Here is a 20,090-nt window from a genome sequence, read left to right on the forward strand (position 1 = left end):
GGACACTGCACGTATACACAACGGTTTGTGAAACATGTAAATAAAGGTATGTCACTTTAATATGAATTTTACCAATTGACAGAACAGAACAGAACAGTTTATTCTCGAAAAAGACCCACCTACGGTGGTACATGAGAAAACATTGTGGATGGAAATGTATCTTCAATCAAGATGGCGGATAAAACATAAATTAAAGTGCAATAACTACAATTTGAGCATGCTAGAAAGAGTATTCAAAAACTTAGAGAGGTTTTTAATGTGTTTAGTTTTCTATACTGAGAATAGTTTTTTTTAGTTTGAATGCATTTGGCCATTTATAGAAGTATTCTGGGATGTACATCACCCGCTGTTGGAGAAGAGCTTCGCATTTAACAAGATAATGGAATTCGTCCCCAACAGACGGAGAATCACAAAGTTTGCAAAGTCTTTTTTCTTTTGGAGTATTGGACCAGCGTCCTGTTTCGATGGGTAGATTATGGTTAGACAGCTTGAATTTAAGAATCGGTATATATATTTCTTTAGGAAGAAACAGATAGTTAGACAGAATTTACCTTTGGAACTGGAGGACAGTTCAAAATGCCAATATTGTAGATACTGGTCTTTTAATGTTAATTCTATTTTAGATATCAAGTATTCAGTTGAGCAAAGAAAAGGGGTTTTGTATATTTCTGAAAGTCCACAATTATCTAAAATATCTTTAACACGTTTAAACCATTGTAATTGGTTTACAACGTTCGGTAAAGATGATGTTACAAAGTTATATAACATAGTTGACAGTTTCATATTGAGTGGGTTTATAGTTATTTTATGCCAGATTGAGATAATTCTTTTATATATTTTAATGTATAGAGGATATCTTCCAATTTCTCCATATACCATATAGTTGGGAGTTGAGTTTCTAAGACCACTGGCGTATTTTAGAAATTTCAAATGTGTTTTTTCAATTAACAATAAGCTTTCATAACCCCATATTTCTGAACCATACATTAATATGGGAGCTATCATTGTGTCGAAAGCTGACATCAAACAGTCTAAAGGTAGATTCAAATTACGTGCTCTTTTTAGAAGAGAAAACATTGCTTTAGTTGAATTTTCTGCAAGACTTTTGATTGCATTTAGAAATCGTCCATTACAGTGAGGCTTGATACCAAGGTAAGTATAGCTATCAACAATTTCGATTGGTTCGCCCCCGTAAGTAAAATGTAGTTTCTTTTCGAGTTTTTGGGAAGGGCCACTACCGAATACAACGATCTTAGTTTTAGAGAGATTTACTTTTAACCTCCACTGACTACAGTAGTCGTAAAATGAATTCAGAGACAACTGCAAATCATTGGGATTGTCATTTACCAAGACAGCATCATCGGCATATAGTCAAATTATAAATTTTATCGAAACAGTGATGTTCTTTTCAGCAGATTGTTCAAAATTAATACCTGTACATCCTTGACCATAAAGGTGTGATTCGATGTCATTTTCTGAGAATAATAAAGGGGAAAGATTTTCACCCTGTCGCACCCCTGTGTTGCATGGGAAGTACGAAGTTATATGGTTATCAAACATAACAGCCGATTTTATGTTATGGTACATATTTTAACAAGGGTTAGTATTTTACCATTTATGCCATATTTTAGTAATTTTTGTCATAGTCCAGCTCGCCACACTGTGTCAAAGGCTTTTGTGTAATCAATGAAAACACAATACATTTTTTTTGACAACTTAAGGATTTCAAATATCATGTGTATTGCAAATAAACTGTCACAAGCCGAGAAACCTTTTCGAAACCCAGACTGTGATGGAGAGAGAATACTATTTATCTCAACAAAATGTGTAAGTCTCGTGTTTAAGATACTTGTGAAGAGTTTTCCAAAGCAACTTAGTATAGTTATGGGTCTGTATGAGTTAGGATCCTTTGGCTCACCTTTCTTCTTATAAATAGGTTTGATTGCACCTTTAAGCCAACAGTCTGGGACGATTCCAGAATCTAAAATCAGATTAAAGAAACTAGTTAGGAGTGGTATTAATTTTTCAGACGCATCGATTAAGAAATCATTTTCTTGATGACAATGTTGTTGAAATAGACTATTGTTCATCAAGACTAAGCGTTATCAAACACTAACTCAAATCGGCCAAATAATCCCACTAGTGGTATCCTCTTTGGACTGAAGTTATTTATTTTAAGCGTAAGAGAATTATAAGGCATGCTCAACTGGGTTTGGTCGTTTAATTAATCCCACACAGCCATCACCAGCAGAGGGAATGATTTACACATCTCATTTTTGTGCTTAATTATTGTGTCTGTTTTCATTGGTAAAAAACGACATGGGATTGTGAACAGCTTTACAGTTTATATCGACACCGGTACCATACAACATACAATACACAATTAAATGCAGCATGTGTTGTCACATATGTATATAAATTTGAATAACAAACATGGGTAAAGCTTGAAGACAATCTTATATGGAAATAGTGAATTATCTGATCTTAATAATCTGTCCATCTTAAGATCAGCCTACCTCTTCGTCACTGCTTCTTTTAGATTTGATACTATATATGATTGAAGAATTAACCTCGTGGTTTGTCATATGATAATCTTGTATTAGAACTTTGGTTTATTTACCTTTGTAAAGTGCATTCCACACATACAAACTAATTGTATCAATATATAGCATTTACGAGAATGTTATTGGTAAGATAATTATTTTTGGTGTCTTGATGGTAAAATTGTGGATGCTCACCGAAGTAACCATAGACTTAAGACAAAAAAACATCTTCAAGCAGAAAGGAAGACCATAAGAGAGTATGGAAAAGTTTTTTCCCATCTTGTTAGGTCAGTTGTGTATGAGGTGAACTGTCACTGTTGACACTGATGATGTTTGATTGTGTAGCACTTTACGAATTTCTTATATTCACGAAAGTCACCAAATGCAAAGCAGATTGTACAGTTATGTAAGTTATGTTTTATGTATGAATAATAAATTAAACATTTATGTACGCCGAACATAAACAAACAAATGATAGACCGACACGCACCATTTAAATATTCTGTAACATAATTCTTGTAAATGATTATATAAATCTTGTTACACAATGATTTTTATTAATTCATTTGACTACTTGCTCCAATCCACACGTACTGACAACACAACCAGTTATCTATTGACATGTTTATGAGATTTCTTGAATACGCCAATTGCATAACACCGTTAATGAGCACCAACATAAAAGGTCTAGTGACAGGTGTTATTTAGAGAATGCATATAGTTCCCATGGAGTAGAGTGGTAACATCATCGGAATGAGCTTGGGATGATGATCTCGAACAAAGGCAAGACATCTGTTTTAACAGGCACAAGTATTTGGTATATGGATCAATGCTGGCAGTACACATGAACTTTCATGTTTTCACGCACCACACGCAGTTGCATTGATATAAAACGCAAATGGACTACACAAAATATGGCTTATTCCTTCAGTTTTCATGAATAAATATGTCACATGCAAGATCCATTATGCATATCAACAGTAAGAACTCTAACAGAACAAAAGAAATAATAAATTAGTAAGTTTAAAGAGTCATGGGGATTCTTCAGAAATGGCAAAATTGAAAGAAGTAGCGGTAAAATCCTTCCTAAATTTACAAACATTTACAAGAATAGCAAACATCACCTTTACAATCGTTGTAAATGTTTGTAAATATGACATTTAAATTTTGTAAATTTTCGTAAATCAACATTTTTTTCTTCTGCATGAGTACACCACAACATCCACCAATGGATCGTGCACCGCCACCGGCATACATGAGTACACCACAACATCCACCAATGCATGTAGCACCAGCACCCTCATACATGAGACACCACCATCACATCCACCAATGCATGGTGCACTGCCACCGGCATACATGAGTACACCACAACACCCACCAATGCATGGGGTACCACCACCCTCATACATGAGACACCACCATCACATCCACCAATGCATGGGACACCGCCACCGACATACAGGAGTACACCACAACATCCACCAATGGATCGTGCACCGCCAAAGGCATACATGAATATACCACAACATCCACCAATGCATGGGGCACCACCACAGGCATACATAAGCCAACACCATCACATCCACCAATGCATAGCGCACCGCCAACGGCATACATGAGTACACCACAACATCCAGCAATGCATGGCGCAAAGCCACCGGCATACATGAGTACACCACAACATCCACCAATGCATCGTCCACCCCCACCAGCATACACGAGACACCACCATCACATCCACTAATTCATAGGGCACCACAACCCTCATACATGAGACACCACCATCATATCCACCAATGCATGGCGCACCGCCACCGGCATACATAACTACACCACAACATCCACCAATGCATGGTGCACCAGCACCCTCATACAAGAGACACCACCATCACATCCACCAATGCATCGCACACCGCCACCGACATACAGGAGTACACCACAACATCCACCAATGCATGGGGCACCAGCACCCTCATACATGAGACACCACCATCACATCCACCAATGCATGGCGTACCGCCACCGACATACATGAGTACACCACAACATCCACCAATGCATGGCGCACCACCACTGGCATATATGACACACCACCATCACATCCACCAATACATGAGTACACCACAACATCCACTAATGCATGGCACACCGCCACACGCATACATGAGTACACCAAAACATCCACCAATTCACAAGAATGACTCCATAGAAAATAAAAGTCACCGCAACCGTTATGTTGAAAGTAAACGTGTTTAAAGTCGAAATGAAATCACACCTGATCTGAACGCCCCGTGGTACAACTTGTCGTGTATTTGAAAGACGTTAAATCTATCGCTTCTCCAGTAACTCTTAATTTGCTTTCCAGAAACGCTGACACAAATTGCATAGTGTTATTTCCAGTAGCCGCCAACGCTAACAGACGATCTAACGTTCAGATACAAAGAATATATAACTGACATTAATTTTCCATTTACATCTAACTTTGACAACTTACCACAACTTACACCTGTCTACAGAGTGCAATACACTCTGAAAGTTGACGTAAGCGCGATATAATACGCTTATTATCGTTAAGGCTGTTGTTAATTAATGTGAAACTATGTTTACGACACAAATTGGAATGTTGGTATTCCCCGAACGGAAGCGAGGGATATACAGATATTTAGGCACGAGTGTGCCTATCTATTACCAAACTCAACTTTCAAACATGGGCTGGTTACCCACAATGGCCTCATTTAGAACGCAACGTTATAGAGGAGACGTGGCGTCCTTGCATTGCTCACGACATCACCTCACCATGACAAAGTAACATTTTCCCCTAGGTCATCGTATGAAAAATATGAACCCCGATATTTTCGATCTCGTAGTTAATATGGCTCATGGGCCAATCTGGTAGAAATATTAATATTAATTCTTCTGCTGGAGTAGATCATCCGTGTATCCTTGGTGCTGTAAGTTGGAGACCCACTTGCTTTTAGCATTGTCCTTGTGATACTCCGTGGTGGGTGGGTGGTTCGGATGATGAACCATATTACACTAACCATGGCTTACAGCTATGAAATTCCGCCCAAAAGCCCAAAATGTCCACTTGAAATTGACCCTATTGATACTGATCACAGACCTTCTGCATCGTTTGAGTATTGGCCGCTTTTCCTTGTGATCGAGACTCCTGACAAGACACCGTAAAAGGTGAACCCCTTTGCTGTATCCAAGTTTATTGAAGTAGTACACAAGGAGGCAGCTGAAAAATCTGATGTCGTAGCCTCCCCAGTACTGAGTTTGTTTGACACTATCTTCAGTTAGTATGCTGTCTTTGGCTCATGAAAAGGCCTTTAATACTCAGGTTTTCACAGGCCATTTTATGTGGTGGAGGTCTGTGAGCATTTTCATGACATTTGGTTTGCTGGCCGAAAACATCTCAAAGTTAATCATGGATAGTTTTACTAATATCAATCTGATCACTGTCATTGTAACTTTTGTGTATTGGGTGTATATTTTTTTGACATATATTTGCTTTTGAAAATAGTGAAAATGACCGCCATTTTGAATTGTCTTCTCGGCAGTTACACTTACATAAAAAATAACACCGAATATGTCCATTTACGGCCAATGTTGATGCTTTTTATGTTTTTTGACACTTGTATCTTCTAGAGTGGTGACTCGGGCACAAAACAGGTGATTTTGTATGGTCATGTCGTGATAATATAATGTTTTACAGCTTACTCTTTGAGACGAGATTTTGTTTCCTGTTTACTTCTAGAGTGACAATATGTTACATGGAATAACTTGATATTACCCAGAATTCAAAAATGGCTGCCAAGATGGCCACCATTGTAGTTTTAGTGCCTATACAGAGCAGAGAACTAACAAACAATTCATTTGGTGTCACATGTTTAACACAGTTTAGAAAAAAACAAACTTCAATGTTATGGTTAATAAAAGCTATACATTCCTAAACTATTTGATGAAATAGCAGTATCCAAAGTATTAGAAAACTATGCTTCACGATCGATAACTGCCTCTAAGCTCTCGTAGTAGCTATTCAAATGGTCCGTCAGATAACTGTTAATCACTTTCAGAAGCTTACAATTTGTTCAGTTTATCTGCTTTGATATAGATCTCTCTCTGATGGCATACTGACTTTATTGCATTTACTCTGTGTCATTTCAACCAATCCATGGGGAGCAGCATCTCTCGACATCAGAACACCAGAATAGGGATACGCTGACCATCACAAATGCTCCAGCCATGGTCAACTGGTTAAGGAATATGATTGGCAAACATGCACTTGGTTGTTTACTTGCGCAATGTAATATTCTAGACTGTTGGATGTTGGTGGGAGCTTTTAATTTAATGTCTTGTCTCATCTACAGACGCCACTGGGTTGTTTAGTACATACATTGAACTAAAGGTCTGTGCGATGTGATCTAGTAATGTTGATAGGCTTTTGTATTGTAAGTTCTGGTTTGTAGACATTAGAATACCCCCGTGTATTGATCTATTGTTTTAATGTTGGACTTGTTTCGTGATGTGTTTCTGTGTTGGCGGCGTTTAGCAGTGCACGGCAGTATATAGCTAAAAACAAGCACTCGTACAAGGCGATAAAGTCGTGCACATCCGATTTCCATGGACAAAAACAATTCTTCTCGAGTTCACAAGTTTCACAAACAAAACAGCAAAACAAACAAGTACAATTGGACCAGCTGTGTGGATTATGTTTTATTAATGTCATCATTCCCAACATGGAACAGTACCAAATCCTCGAACACAAACACCAACATTGTTGTCGCAGAATGTGTGTCTAAATTGATCTTGATCAAATTTGAGATTTGAACAAGGTCAAAGGTAACTGAAGCCCGACACGTAAAACCAGAGATAAAAAACATTTTTGAGAAAAAAAACCCTCTGGAACCGTGTTCCCTCAACGTATGCAACGCTACCTATTCTACTGGAGGGTTTACAGTAGTAGACACGCAGAGTACATTGTCACAAAATATCCGAACAGTAAAACATCCACATGCTGCTCCAGAAGAATCCTTGATCCACTTCTGTCCATGGAATATCTTCTTGGCAGTCGTCCTGCCTCTGGGGGACTTCAGGGTCCATTTCCGCCCCCAGGACGATGGCATCCACGCTCCTGATAATAAAGGTAAACATATTTTACATCATTTGTGCTGTGTGCATAAATGCAAAATATATGATTCCACGAGAACATATCTCAAACACGAAAATCAAGTTGTGACTTGGCAGTAGACGTCATTGTACACAAGGAGGCACTGCATGTTTTCTTTAAAAGATCGTTTGGAAGAACACAGTGGCTTCTGCTACTAAAGGTAAACAGTATTCTGTATCATAATTTATACTTCCAGCACATATTAAGACTGCATGAGTGTCGTTTTCACACTGATTTAACCAGCATACCAGCTATACCACGAAGAGAAACAACAAACATTGGCTCCAAACATCATTCAGATATGGAAAATCGAAATAGGTTTGTTTGGAGCGTCATGAGCGAACTCTATAACCATTCGGTTATTCGACGATCCCCTTACATTTAGATACAAAGCAAATATGTCGGGACGTGAAAAACAAAATTTCATTTAAGTTTTAAACTGAAATAGTGAATGCTTTACCAGCAGGTGGCCAGTACACTGACTTTCAAAGTGACCATCCGGGACTTGCTTTGTCTCGAACTACCTATTGAAGGACGGAATGGTGGGTTAACACTAAGTTATACTATCTATAGATAGCATCGTACAGGGCATGCACGAAGGGGGCCCTATCTACACTAACCCCTAATCTACCAGTCAAGTGCAGTCAGCATTGGGTCTACTGGGGGTGCTGAAAAGACTGGGGCCACAGAGTGTGCCAACCCTAAACTAGCTGGGTTGCTGTAACAACCATCCTGACTGTACAGTCAGGCCCTAGCACCGAACCTACTCCATGTACGCTCGGCAGGGGGCTACGCGGAGAGCAGACGCACAATGGAGCCACCATGAGACAAAAGCTCATCCCATCGGACCCTCGGAAAGTCAGTGTACTAAAGTCCAGGTGGAAGGGTTTAGAGTGACACAACACCAAATCCAGAGTGTGCCAGGGTTCCTGCGTCTGAAAGAAATGAGTCATGCATAAGCATCAGTAATCACATTTCTCTCGGATGTAGATTGGATTAACAACAGCGAGTAAGTGTGGTTTTCTGCCGATTTGGACAATTTTCCAACGACGGGCCTCATACGTAGGCGTGGGGCATGGTATTTAAGTGAAGACTCGAACAATGGTACTGAACACGACGTGCCAACACTTGAACAACTAGGCTACACTATCACTCCGTTTACATGCAGAAACCAGTATCAACCTTTCCAATCTATACCTAAATGGCTGTGACTATGCTAGTCGTAAGAGGCGACTAACGGGATCGGGTGGTCAGAATCGCTGACTTCTTGGTTGAAACATGTCATCGGTTCCCATTTGCGCAGATCGATGCTCGTGTTGTTGATCACTGGATTGGCTTGTCCAGACTCGATTATTTACAGACCGTCACCTTATAGCTGAATATTGCTGAGTGCGGCGTAAAACTAAACTCACTCTCTCCTAAATGGCTGTATACTATGAGAGAATTAGTGTGCACTATATATGAAACAAATATTTTCTTCCAAATAGAGTTGAAAACACCTGCCTGTCTGATCCTCTGTCACCCTTCCGAAGAATCCATGGTTCACGTCTATCCATGGAATATCTTCTTGGCAGTCGTCCTGCCTCTGGGGGACTTCAGGGTCCATTTCCGCCCCCAGGACGATGGCATCCACGTTCCTAAGAGTAACGATAACGAATAGGTTAATGTTTCATATCACTGATACTTACTACATAGATAATAAATATTAAAAGCATATGCTTTTTGGTCAGGAAAACGCTGTAACCTGAAACACAAGTTGTAACTTGCTCATGACGTCATTGTCAACAAGAATATATTGTATGTTGTCTTCAAAAGATAGTTTGGAGAACTTGCCTTCCTGGTAGTCTGGCGGCTTTGTGGTCGTTGTCCTGCCGCCAGAAGAGACCTTGATCCGCTTGTGTCCACGGAATATCTTCTCGGCAGTCGTCCTGCCTCTGGGGGACTTCAGGGTCCATTTCCGCCCCCAGGTAGATGGCATCCCTGCTCATAACAGTAAAGAGAATATAGTTTACATCGCTGGCACTTACTGTGTGCATAAATGCAACTTATATGCCTACACGTAAAATATCAAACATGAAACTCAAGTTGTAATTTTGCAGTAGACGTCATGATAAACAAGGATGCATTGCATGTTATGGTTTATTCAAAAGATTGTTTGAAAGGAACAGTTGCATGCGTAAGCAACGGTTCTACTTAAAAAGGCAAAGAACACTTTACATAATTTATGCTTCTCACACACATTATGACTGCATAAGTGTACTTTTTACACCGCTTTCAACAAAATACTAGCTATATCACGGTGAGAAACAACAAATATATGCTTCACACATCATTCAGATATGGGAAATCGAAATCGGGTTGTTTGGATCGTCGTGAGGGAACGCTTTAACCATTCGGTTATTCGACGATCCCCTTACATTTAAATGCAAAGCAAATATGTCGGGACGTGAAAAACAATTTCATTTAAGTTTTAAACTGAAATAGTGAATACTTTACCAGCAGGTGGCCAGTACACTGACTTTCAAAGTGACCATCCGGGACTTGCTTTGTCTCGAACTACCTATTGAAGGACGGAATGGTGGGTTAACACTAAGTTATACTATCTATAGATAGCATCGTACAGGGCATGCACGAAGGGGGCCCTATCTACACTAACCCCTAATCTACCAGTCAAGTGCAGTCAGCATTGGGTCTACTGGGGGTGCTGAAAAGACTGGGGCCACAGAGTGTGCCAACCCTAAACTAGCTGGGTTGCTGTAACAACCATCCTGACTGTACAGTCAGGCCCTAGCACCGAACCTACTCCATGTACGCTCGGCAGGGGGCTACGCGGAGAGCAGACGCACAATGGAGCCACCATGAGACAAAAGCTCATCCCATCGGACCCTCGGAAAGTCAGTGTACTAAAGTCCAGGTGGAAGGGTTTAGAGTGACACAACACCAAATCCAGAGTGTGCCAGGGTTCCTGCGTCTGAAAGAAATGAGTCATGCATAAGCATCAGTAATCACATTTCTCTCGGATGTAGATTGGATTAACAACAGCGAGTAAGTGTGGTTTTCTGCCGATTTGGACAATTTTCCAACGACGTGCCAACACTTGAACAACTAGGCTACACTATCACTCCGTTTACATGCAGAAACCAGTATCAACCTTTCCAATCTATACCTAAATGGCTGTGACTATGCTAGTCGTAAGAGGCGACTAACGGGATCGGGTGGTCAGAATCGCTGACTTCTTGGTTGAAACATGTCATCGGTTCCCATTTGCGCAGATCGATGCTCGTGTTGTTGATCACTGGATTGGCTTGTCCAGACTCGATTATTTACAGACCGTCACCTTATAGCTGAATATTGCTGAGTGCGGCGTAAAACTAAACTCACTCTCTCCTAAATGGCTGTATACTATGAGAGAATTAGTGTGCACTATATATGAAACAAATATTTTCTTCCAAATAGAGTTGAAAACACCTGCCTGTCTGGTCCTCTGTCACCCTTCCGAAGAATCCATGGTTCACGTCTATCCATGGAATATCTTCTTGGCAGTCGTCCTGCCTCTGGGGGACTTCAGGGTCCATTTCCGCCCCCAGGACGATGGCATCCACGTTCCTAAGAGTAACGATAACGAATAGGTTAATGTTTCATATCACTGATACTTACTACATAGATAATAAATATTAAAAGCATATGCTTTTTGGTCAGGAAAACGCTGTAACCTGAAACACAAGTTGTAACTTGCTCATGACGTCATTGTCAACAAGAATATATTGTATGTTGTCTTCAAAAGATAGTTTGGAGAACTTGCCTTCCTGGTAGTCTGGCGGCTTTATGGTCGTTGTCCTGCCGCCAGAAGAGACCTTGATCCACTTCTGTCCACGGAATATCTTCTCGGCAGTCGTCCTGCCTCTGGGGGACTTCAGGGTCCATTTCCGCCCCCAGGTAGATGGCATCCCTGCTCATAACAGTAAAGAGAATATAGTTTACATCGCTGGCACTTACTGTGTGCATAAATGCAACTTATATGCCTACACGTAAAATATCAAACATGAAACTCAAGTTGTAATTTTGCAGTAGACGTCATGATAAACAAGGATGCATTGCATGTTATGGTTTATTCAAAAGATAATTTGAAAGGAACAGTTGCATGCGTAAGCAACGGTTCTACTTAAAAAGGCAAAGAACACTTTACATAATTTATGCTTCTCACACAGATTATGACTGCATGAGTGTCCTTTTACACCGCTTTCAACAATATACTAGCTATATCACGGTGAGAAACAACAAATATATGCTTCACACATCATTCAGATATGGAAAATCGAAATAGGTTGTTTGGAGCGTCATGAGCGAACGCTTTAACCATTCGGTTATTCGACGATCCCCTTACATTTAAATGCAAAGCAAATATATCGGGACGTGAAAAACAAAATTTCATTTAAGTTTTAAACTGAAATAGTGAATGCTTTACCAGCAGGTGGCCAGTACACTGACTTTCAAAGTGACCATCCGGGACTTGCTTTGTCTCGAACTACCTATTGAAGGACGGAATGGAGGGTTAACACTAAGTTATACTATCTATAGATAGCATCGTACAGGGCATGCACGAAGGGGGCCCTATCTACACTAACCCCTAATCTACCAGTCAAGTGCAGTCAGCATTGGGTCTACTGGGGGTGCTGAAAAGACTGGGGCCACAGAGTGTGCCAACCCTAAACTAGCTGGGTTGCTGTAACAACCATCCTGACTGTACAGTCAGGCCCTAGCACCGAACCTACTCCATGTACGCTCGGCAGGGGGCTACGCGGAGAGCAGACGCACAATGGAGCCACCATGAGACAAAAGCTCATCCCATCGGACCCTCGGAAAGTCAGTGTACTAAAGTCCAGGTGGAAGGGTTTAGAGTGACAACACCAAATCCAGAGTGTGCCAGGGTTCCTGCGTCTGAAAGAAATGAGTCATGCATAAGCATCAGTAATCACATTTCTCTCGGATGTAGATTGGATTAACAACAGCGAGTAAGTGTGGTTTTCTGCCGCTTTGGGCAATATTCCAACGACGGGCCTCATACATAGGCGTGGGGCATGGTATTTAAGTGAAGACTCGAACAATGGTACTGAACATGACGTGCCAACACTTGAACAACTAGGCTACACTATCACTCCGTTTACATGCAGAAACCAGTATCAACCTTTCCAGTCTATACCTAAATGGCTGTGTACTATGAGAGAATGAGTGTGCACTGTATATTAAACAAATATCCATGAAGATGCATATTTTCTTCCAAATAGATATGGAAACACCTACCAGTCTGGTCCTCTGTCGCCCTTCCGAAGAATCCTTGAAGTCGTCCTACCTCTACAGGATTTCAAGACTTTCTGTCCCCACGACGAATATTTCACATTACTATAGGTGGGTGCTCAAACTCCAAGCGGGCTTCTGTCGCTCGCTTCGGGTCGCTCTCTTACGCAACCTAATCCCACTCGCCGAACCCGAAACAAAGGGTTAAAGCTATTGAAAACACCTCAATCACAAGTGTCAGGACAGAGACGTGTTTTCTGATTTAGCGTGAGCCAAGTAAGACCTGGTAATATTCATTATTGAAACAAAACGAAACAAAATTTTCTTTCATTAATTACAGATTTATTTTTGTAAGACAATATAGCTAAAACATAATCAACGGCTAATACAATACAGGTATAACCCATTGTAAATTTAAAATTACAAGTTAAACCCAAAGAGACAAAGGTGTATGGAACATTCAATGTAAACTGTCGTCCGTGGGTGGGAATGTTGTAAATTGTGATTGATGTGCTTATCACTGCTCATCGCTTTCGTGACTCACTCGTGTTATTCTGCGATTACAGTATGTTTGCCGTGAAAACGTACCGATGAATGTATCTTTAAACACAAAGGTAAATCGGAAAAAGTGAACTTAAGATTGCAAATTCATATAATTTTACCTTGCCAATTCAACATTTAATTCTCAGTATTTTATTGAACTTAGGATGAAAGTTGTTGAACAAACGATCATAATTTCAAATCACTTTCTTTGTTTGCATTACAAAGGGGTATGCACATTAAATAAAACGCAGAGAAGAAGTTGGGTGGTCTAACTTAAGGTTCATCACGTACCGCACGTGCTCTTGTTTCACTGTTCTAACTGCTGTGCTTACCCCCTTGCAATACAAACCAGTAATAACGATGTGAATCTATGATCGTTTGTTAAACAACTTTTATCCTGAGTTGAATAAAATTCTGAGACTTAAATTTTCAGTTGTCAAGATAAAATTACGTGAATTCGAAATATTAATTTCACAATGTCTGGTATACTTTTTGTTTAAAGTGAGAAATCATCTCAACATGAGACACCACCATCACATTCATGAATACATGGCGCACCACCACCGGCATTACATGGGTACAACACAACATCCACAAATGCATGGGGCACCACCACCACATGCACCATTACATATAGACACCAGAGCCACCGATACAACATGGGACGCAACATAGCCACCACTAATTACGACACAACTACATCTGCCACTACACCACAGGAACACCCAAACCACATCTATCACTGTATGCATGTCATCATCAAGATATGGTGCTATGGTGGACACAGGTCAAAGTGTTTTAGCCCATCATGTTCAGTGGTGGGTTTGTTCATCCTTCCCTTGTGCAAACTAGTTCTAAAGATGTGTAGTGATGCGACATGCATCCCAGAAAGACAAAGTAGGATCGAACCTTTTGAAAGAATTAAATCTCTCGATATGGATGAATTTGACGTTAGAGGAATATGCATTTGAAAACACAATATTGAGGTGATTTACAAAGTACATATGATATACTCCCAGTTTTGAGATATTCTAAAAAAAACAACAATATAACTTTAAACACATGACACGTTTTATTGATAAAAGTACTTCTTTTTTATTCTTTATACCACGTTTCAGAGCTGATTCTTGCTCCTAGTCAGCTATTATTTTCCAGATGAAAAGATGTTATGTTTACTAGCCAGTGTTTAGAATACCTCTAGGCTACATTTTCAGCTACATGTACATTTGCTGAATCAGCTGTCACGTAGATGCAAGTCATGGTGTGTGTGCATCTTCCAGTCATCGTACATTGTAGGTTAAACATTTGTGGATTTAGATCTGGTTTTACATAATCGTAGATTGTACATTTGTTTATTCAGATTAGAATCTAAATGATCGTAGATTGTACATTTATGGATTAAACGATATGAGTGAGTGAGTGAGTGTGTTTAGTTTTATGCCGAACTCAGCAATATTCCAGCTATATGGCGGTGGTCTGTAAATAATCGAGTCTGGACCAGACAATCCAGTGACCAACAACATGAGCATCGATCTGCGCAATTGGGATCCGATGACCGACAAAATCCTGATTGTCACCGTATTGTGTGAATGTCGTTGGTGAGTTTCAGATGACTTTAGCAAGACAATTCCTCTTGTCTAATGTTCTACATGTTCTAAAATGGGACAGAGTGATAACACAGATTGCCATATGACGAACGGAATCGCCGTACTTCAAACTTAATGGGGATGTGTGCATACATAATATAGTTGGACATCAGATGCAATATATGTGTACACAGTTTCCACCAGGTCAACTCCGTTTTCAGCCAGACGAAACTGGACCATATTATGTTCTTAGTTACTTTGGTATTTCGTGCAAATATTCTCAAAACCAAATGAATTGTTCTTAAGACGAACCTGAGAAGCCAACAGCTGTGGAACATTTCATCAACTAACAGAGGATCTCCGCCTTGATCTTGAGTCCTACATTTTCTTGAGAATCACCCCACCCATGTTTGATGAAATTCGTGAATGCATCACCCCTTCAATAAATAAGATTTCTTTCTTGGACCCCCCCCCCCCCCACCACCACCACCACCACCATCATTTGTCTGTGGAGGCATGGTGATGGCGATGTTTCCATCTTGAAACTGATAACGTGATAACGGAAATAAGAATGGGCTGGGTACTTACAGAAATCAAACCAGGACATGTGCATGTTAAGATCGTGGTAGGTCTAATTCAGAACGGAAATAAAGTGACTAAAGACGGGTTTGAACTGCTTGAAAACGTTGTTCACATGGGGTGAAGGCGCATTTCTTCCCAGCCCAGGTAATACCAACTGTCTGGGAATTGGGCACAGATGAGGTAGATATACTGACAAATATTTATGATCAAACGAGCATCGTAATTTATATAATCATTACAACTTCTATCAATCTCATTTTACAGTTATTGTTGAGACAGGTCAGAACATCCTAAGAACTACAAATGTACCTTGGTGTGCCTCGGGCCTACCAACATGTAGCATGGCCGGACCAACAGAACTCCATCGTTCGTTCGCATGTGCGACAATACCGCTGATTTGTCCCAATGTCTTGGTAGTGGAATGTTTTTACCAACAATCTTGACTTCTTGTGCCGTTGACGATCATCTTTGATTCGCTCCCCTACTTTGACCGACACTTGCCTGGCATACCTGTCCCAAACAGCATCAACTTTAATGCAGTCAGTTCGATTCCGAATTTATCTCAATGCATATCAGCGAAGACTCCAAATTTTGAAGCAGTGCCCTTTCTGCACAATTGCAGTTTTGCCATTCCATTTAACTATATGAAGCGCCAGCATTCTCTCCTCCGCTAGCATGCAATGAAGGACCATACACTCCCGTTTAAAGTTCCTCTTACCAACCACAGCTGATGTTTTTTCTTGATGTTCCATCTGAATGAACCATTGTGAAAGGAACACCAGAAATGCCAATGTGCTTATCAGGTTTGATGGAAAATCCATTCAGCTTCCAAATTAATGACGCGTCATGTCTTATCTTATGAAGATTGCAAGTGGAGTTGTCCCAATGGATATAATTCACAGATTCTTGCATGTTGAACAGAGCAGGAGGATTAATATCATATGTAGTCAGCTGAACTCTTCCAAGACAAACTTTTAGTCACCTTTACATCGAATGAACCCGAAACCGAAAATCTTCTCTTCTACATTGATTCCCAAAAAATCTGTAAAGCCCAGGGTTGAGAAGCTCAACACAACAAATGGGTAACAATTTTAATGTTCACGAAACAGTCTTTACATCTTGTGGACAGGTTTCTAATGCTATATATCTAACATATAATCTAGTGATGCTTGTAGATGAAGTATTGACAAAAACTCCCACCAACATCCAACAGTCAAAAACGTCTTATTGAGCGAGTTAATTACCATGTGCATGTGTGGATACAACCAATCATGAAGATTCCTTCACCAGTTGGCCATGGTTGGAGCATTTATGATGGTCAGCTATCCCTTTTCTGGTGTTCTGATGTCAAGAGATTCTGCTCCCAGCGGACTGGTTGAACGGCCAGCAGAGAGATCTATGTCAGATGAACTGATTTATTGCGCACAGAGACATGTCTGTTTGTATCGCAGGTGATTATTGCCCGAACAGCTTTGGCTCGTTGGTGAGTTTTTGTAACGTTTGATATGAAAGAAAGTGAAGAGGAGAGTTAATTGTAAGCTTCTGAATGTGTCAAAAGTGATCAAGAGTTATCTGACAGACCCCTTTGAATGGCTACAACAGGACCGAATTTATCATTTCTCATTTAAGGGAGCACTATCAACATTAAAAGAATGTTATATCAATACGTTTATGCATAAAAAGTAACCTGTAAAAAAATTATAGGGGGCAGCTGTACCCCTGCTTCCCCGACCCCGTACGGACAGAGCTTAGACGCAGTATCGGCCGTGAAGCATAGTTTACTAACATTTTGGATGATGTTATTTCATCAGATATTTTAGGCGCTTTCATAAACCATACCATTGACATTTAGTTCTTTTTCGATACTGTATAAAACATTTGACATAAAATGAGTTGTTTGTTTACATACTTACTTACATACAAACTGAGTCCTCTGCTATGTATGAGAAGTAAAACTGCAATGGCGGCCATCTTGGCAGCCATTTTGAATTCTGGGTAATATGAAATAATTCCATATAACATACTGTCAGTCTAGAAGTAAACAGGAAACAAAAACAGCTGATTCTAGTTAATAATCTGAATAATGTAAACTTTCAATAATTAAATCACCACCACACATTTCCATGAAAAGTCGGAGAATCGCTAAAATCCCCTGTCTCAAAGAATAAGCTCTAAAACATTATATTACCACGACATGACCATATAAAATTACTTGTTTTGTGCCCAAGCCACCACTCTAGAAGAGACAAGTGTCAACAAACATCAACATTGGATGCAAATGGACACATTCGGTGTTATATTTTATGTAAATTTAACTGCCGAGAAGGCAACACTTGGCGGCCATTTTGATTATTTTCAAAAGCAAAAATATGTCAAACAAATTCTACATCCTTTAGCAATACACAAAAGTTAAAATGAAAGTGATCAGATTGATAGTAGTAAAACTATCCATGATTAACTTTGAGATGCTGTCGGGCAGCAAACCAAATGTCATGAAGCCCAAAGACATTATACTAACTGAAAGTAGTCTCAAACCAAATCAGTACTGGGGAGGCAACGAAATCCTATTTCTAGGCCCCCTTTGAGATTCTCACTCTGGACTAAGAGTGATGTGAATCGTATTGTAAGATATCTCGATACGCGTCGTATCATATACCTACAGCGATCTCTGAATGGTTATCCTTATAGAATGCGCACCCTGATTATCGGTCTCCTTGCTGCATCTTATCATGACTTCTTGTAACCTCGACGACACACCCGCGAAGATCCGGATTAGAATCGGTCTGAAGCAGCCCATGTTTGAGATACAACTAGCGGGATCGGGTGGTCAAGCTCGTTGACTTAGCTGACACATGTCAGTGTATCCCAGTTGCGTAAATCGATACTCATTTTGTTGATGACTGGATTGTCTGGTTGAAACTCAATTAAATACAGTCTGCCTTCTATAGCTGAAATATTGGTGAGTGCGGCGTTAAACAACAACCAAACACCTTAACAAACTTAGAACCTGCGGCGTAACCAGGGAATTCTCCTAGGAATTTCAGTGCGACATATCAAATTCATAAACTAATGTGAAACACACCATTTCTAAATTCACTTAAAAATTTTGATGTTTTCATATAAAAAATCTTTGAAAAGCTCCTTGGAGGCAGCTCTATATTGATTATATGAACATAACACTTAACCACCAGATGAAAGATAAGGCAACATGTTCGTGTCAAAGAACGCAGGAAGAATTATTGACTCCACTGACCATGTTTGTTCGGTAAGTCTACACGCTGAGGTGTGCCGACGAATCTATGAATATTTCCAAAGCATGTTTACTCTATGTTTGAAAGAACGATCCTTCCCAACTTACATTTCTATAACTGGATTTTCTAGCGTATAGGGTGACATCTGCTTTACTTCAAATCGATAGTGATACGCATAGAATTTCCATTTAAACATGTTCTTTTACCTGTGTCTGGTATTTTTTTTCAGGAGGCGATGGTGTAGCCTAGCAGTAAAAGTATTTGCTCGTTACGCCGAAGATTTGAGTTCGATTACTGACATGGATAGAATCTTTGAAGACCATTTCTGGTGTTTCCCGACGTGATATTGCTGGAATATTTCATACATAAGCAGCGACAGTACAGTGGTGAAAGCGTTCGCTCGGCATGCATAAGACACGGGTTCAATCACCGAATAGGTACAATAAGTGAAGTCAATTTCTTGTATCGTAATCACATCAGGGATGTCAATATATTCTCTGGTTTATGTAAAACGATGACCTTGCTGTCAATAGAAATGAAATCAACGCACTTTGACCATTTTAGTCATGGCTACCAACGCATGGTCATTTGCAGATCAGTTGCCTATAACCAAATGGTCACTGAAGTTTGATATTGTGGACACGTGACAGTGTCATCAGGATTCGACCCACAGGGATAAATAGGATATGCAATCGGGACCTGACCCCCGGGCAGAACTGGGCAGGTTGTCACATGTTATCATATCCCAATTGCGGAGATGTTCATGCTGTTGATCACTGGATTGTCTAGTCCAGATTCAAATATTTACCACATCCGTCATATAGCTTGAATATTGCTGAGTGCAGCGTAAGACAAAACTCAATTTACTCACCTGTATTTGAGCTTGATGAAGATCGCCAGGGAAATTGTTACTGAAGACTGCATCAAGCCTTGATATTCTTATTTTCCTACTTATTTCTATAATATGATCATAATCTGAACTTTCAGACTTCAAATTTCCTTGTGAAAGTCTCTGTTCACACAACAGAAGCTACAAAACAAGCCTGTTGCCAAGTTGCGACTATTTCATGACCAAATACCTATTTCTGTAATATTACATCTGTTTGATGTTGGG

Source organism: Haliotis asinina, chromosome 2 (assembly GCF_037392515.1).
Source record: "Haliotis asinina isolate JCU_RB_2024 chromosome 2, JCU_Hal_asi_v2, whole genome shotgun sequence".
NCBI classification, from domain to species: domain Eukaryota; kingdom Metazoa; phylum Mollusca; class Gastropoda; order Lepetellida; family Haliotidae; genus Haliotis; species Haliotis asinina.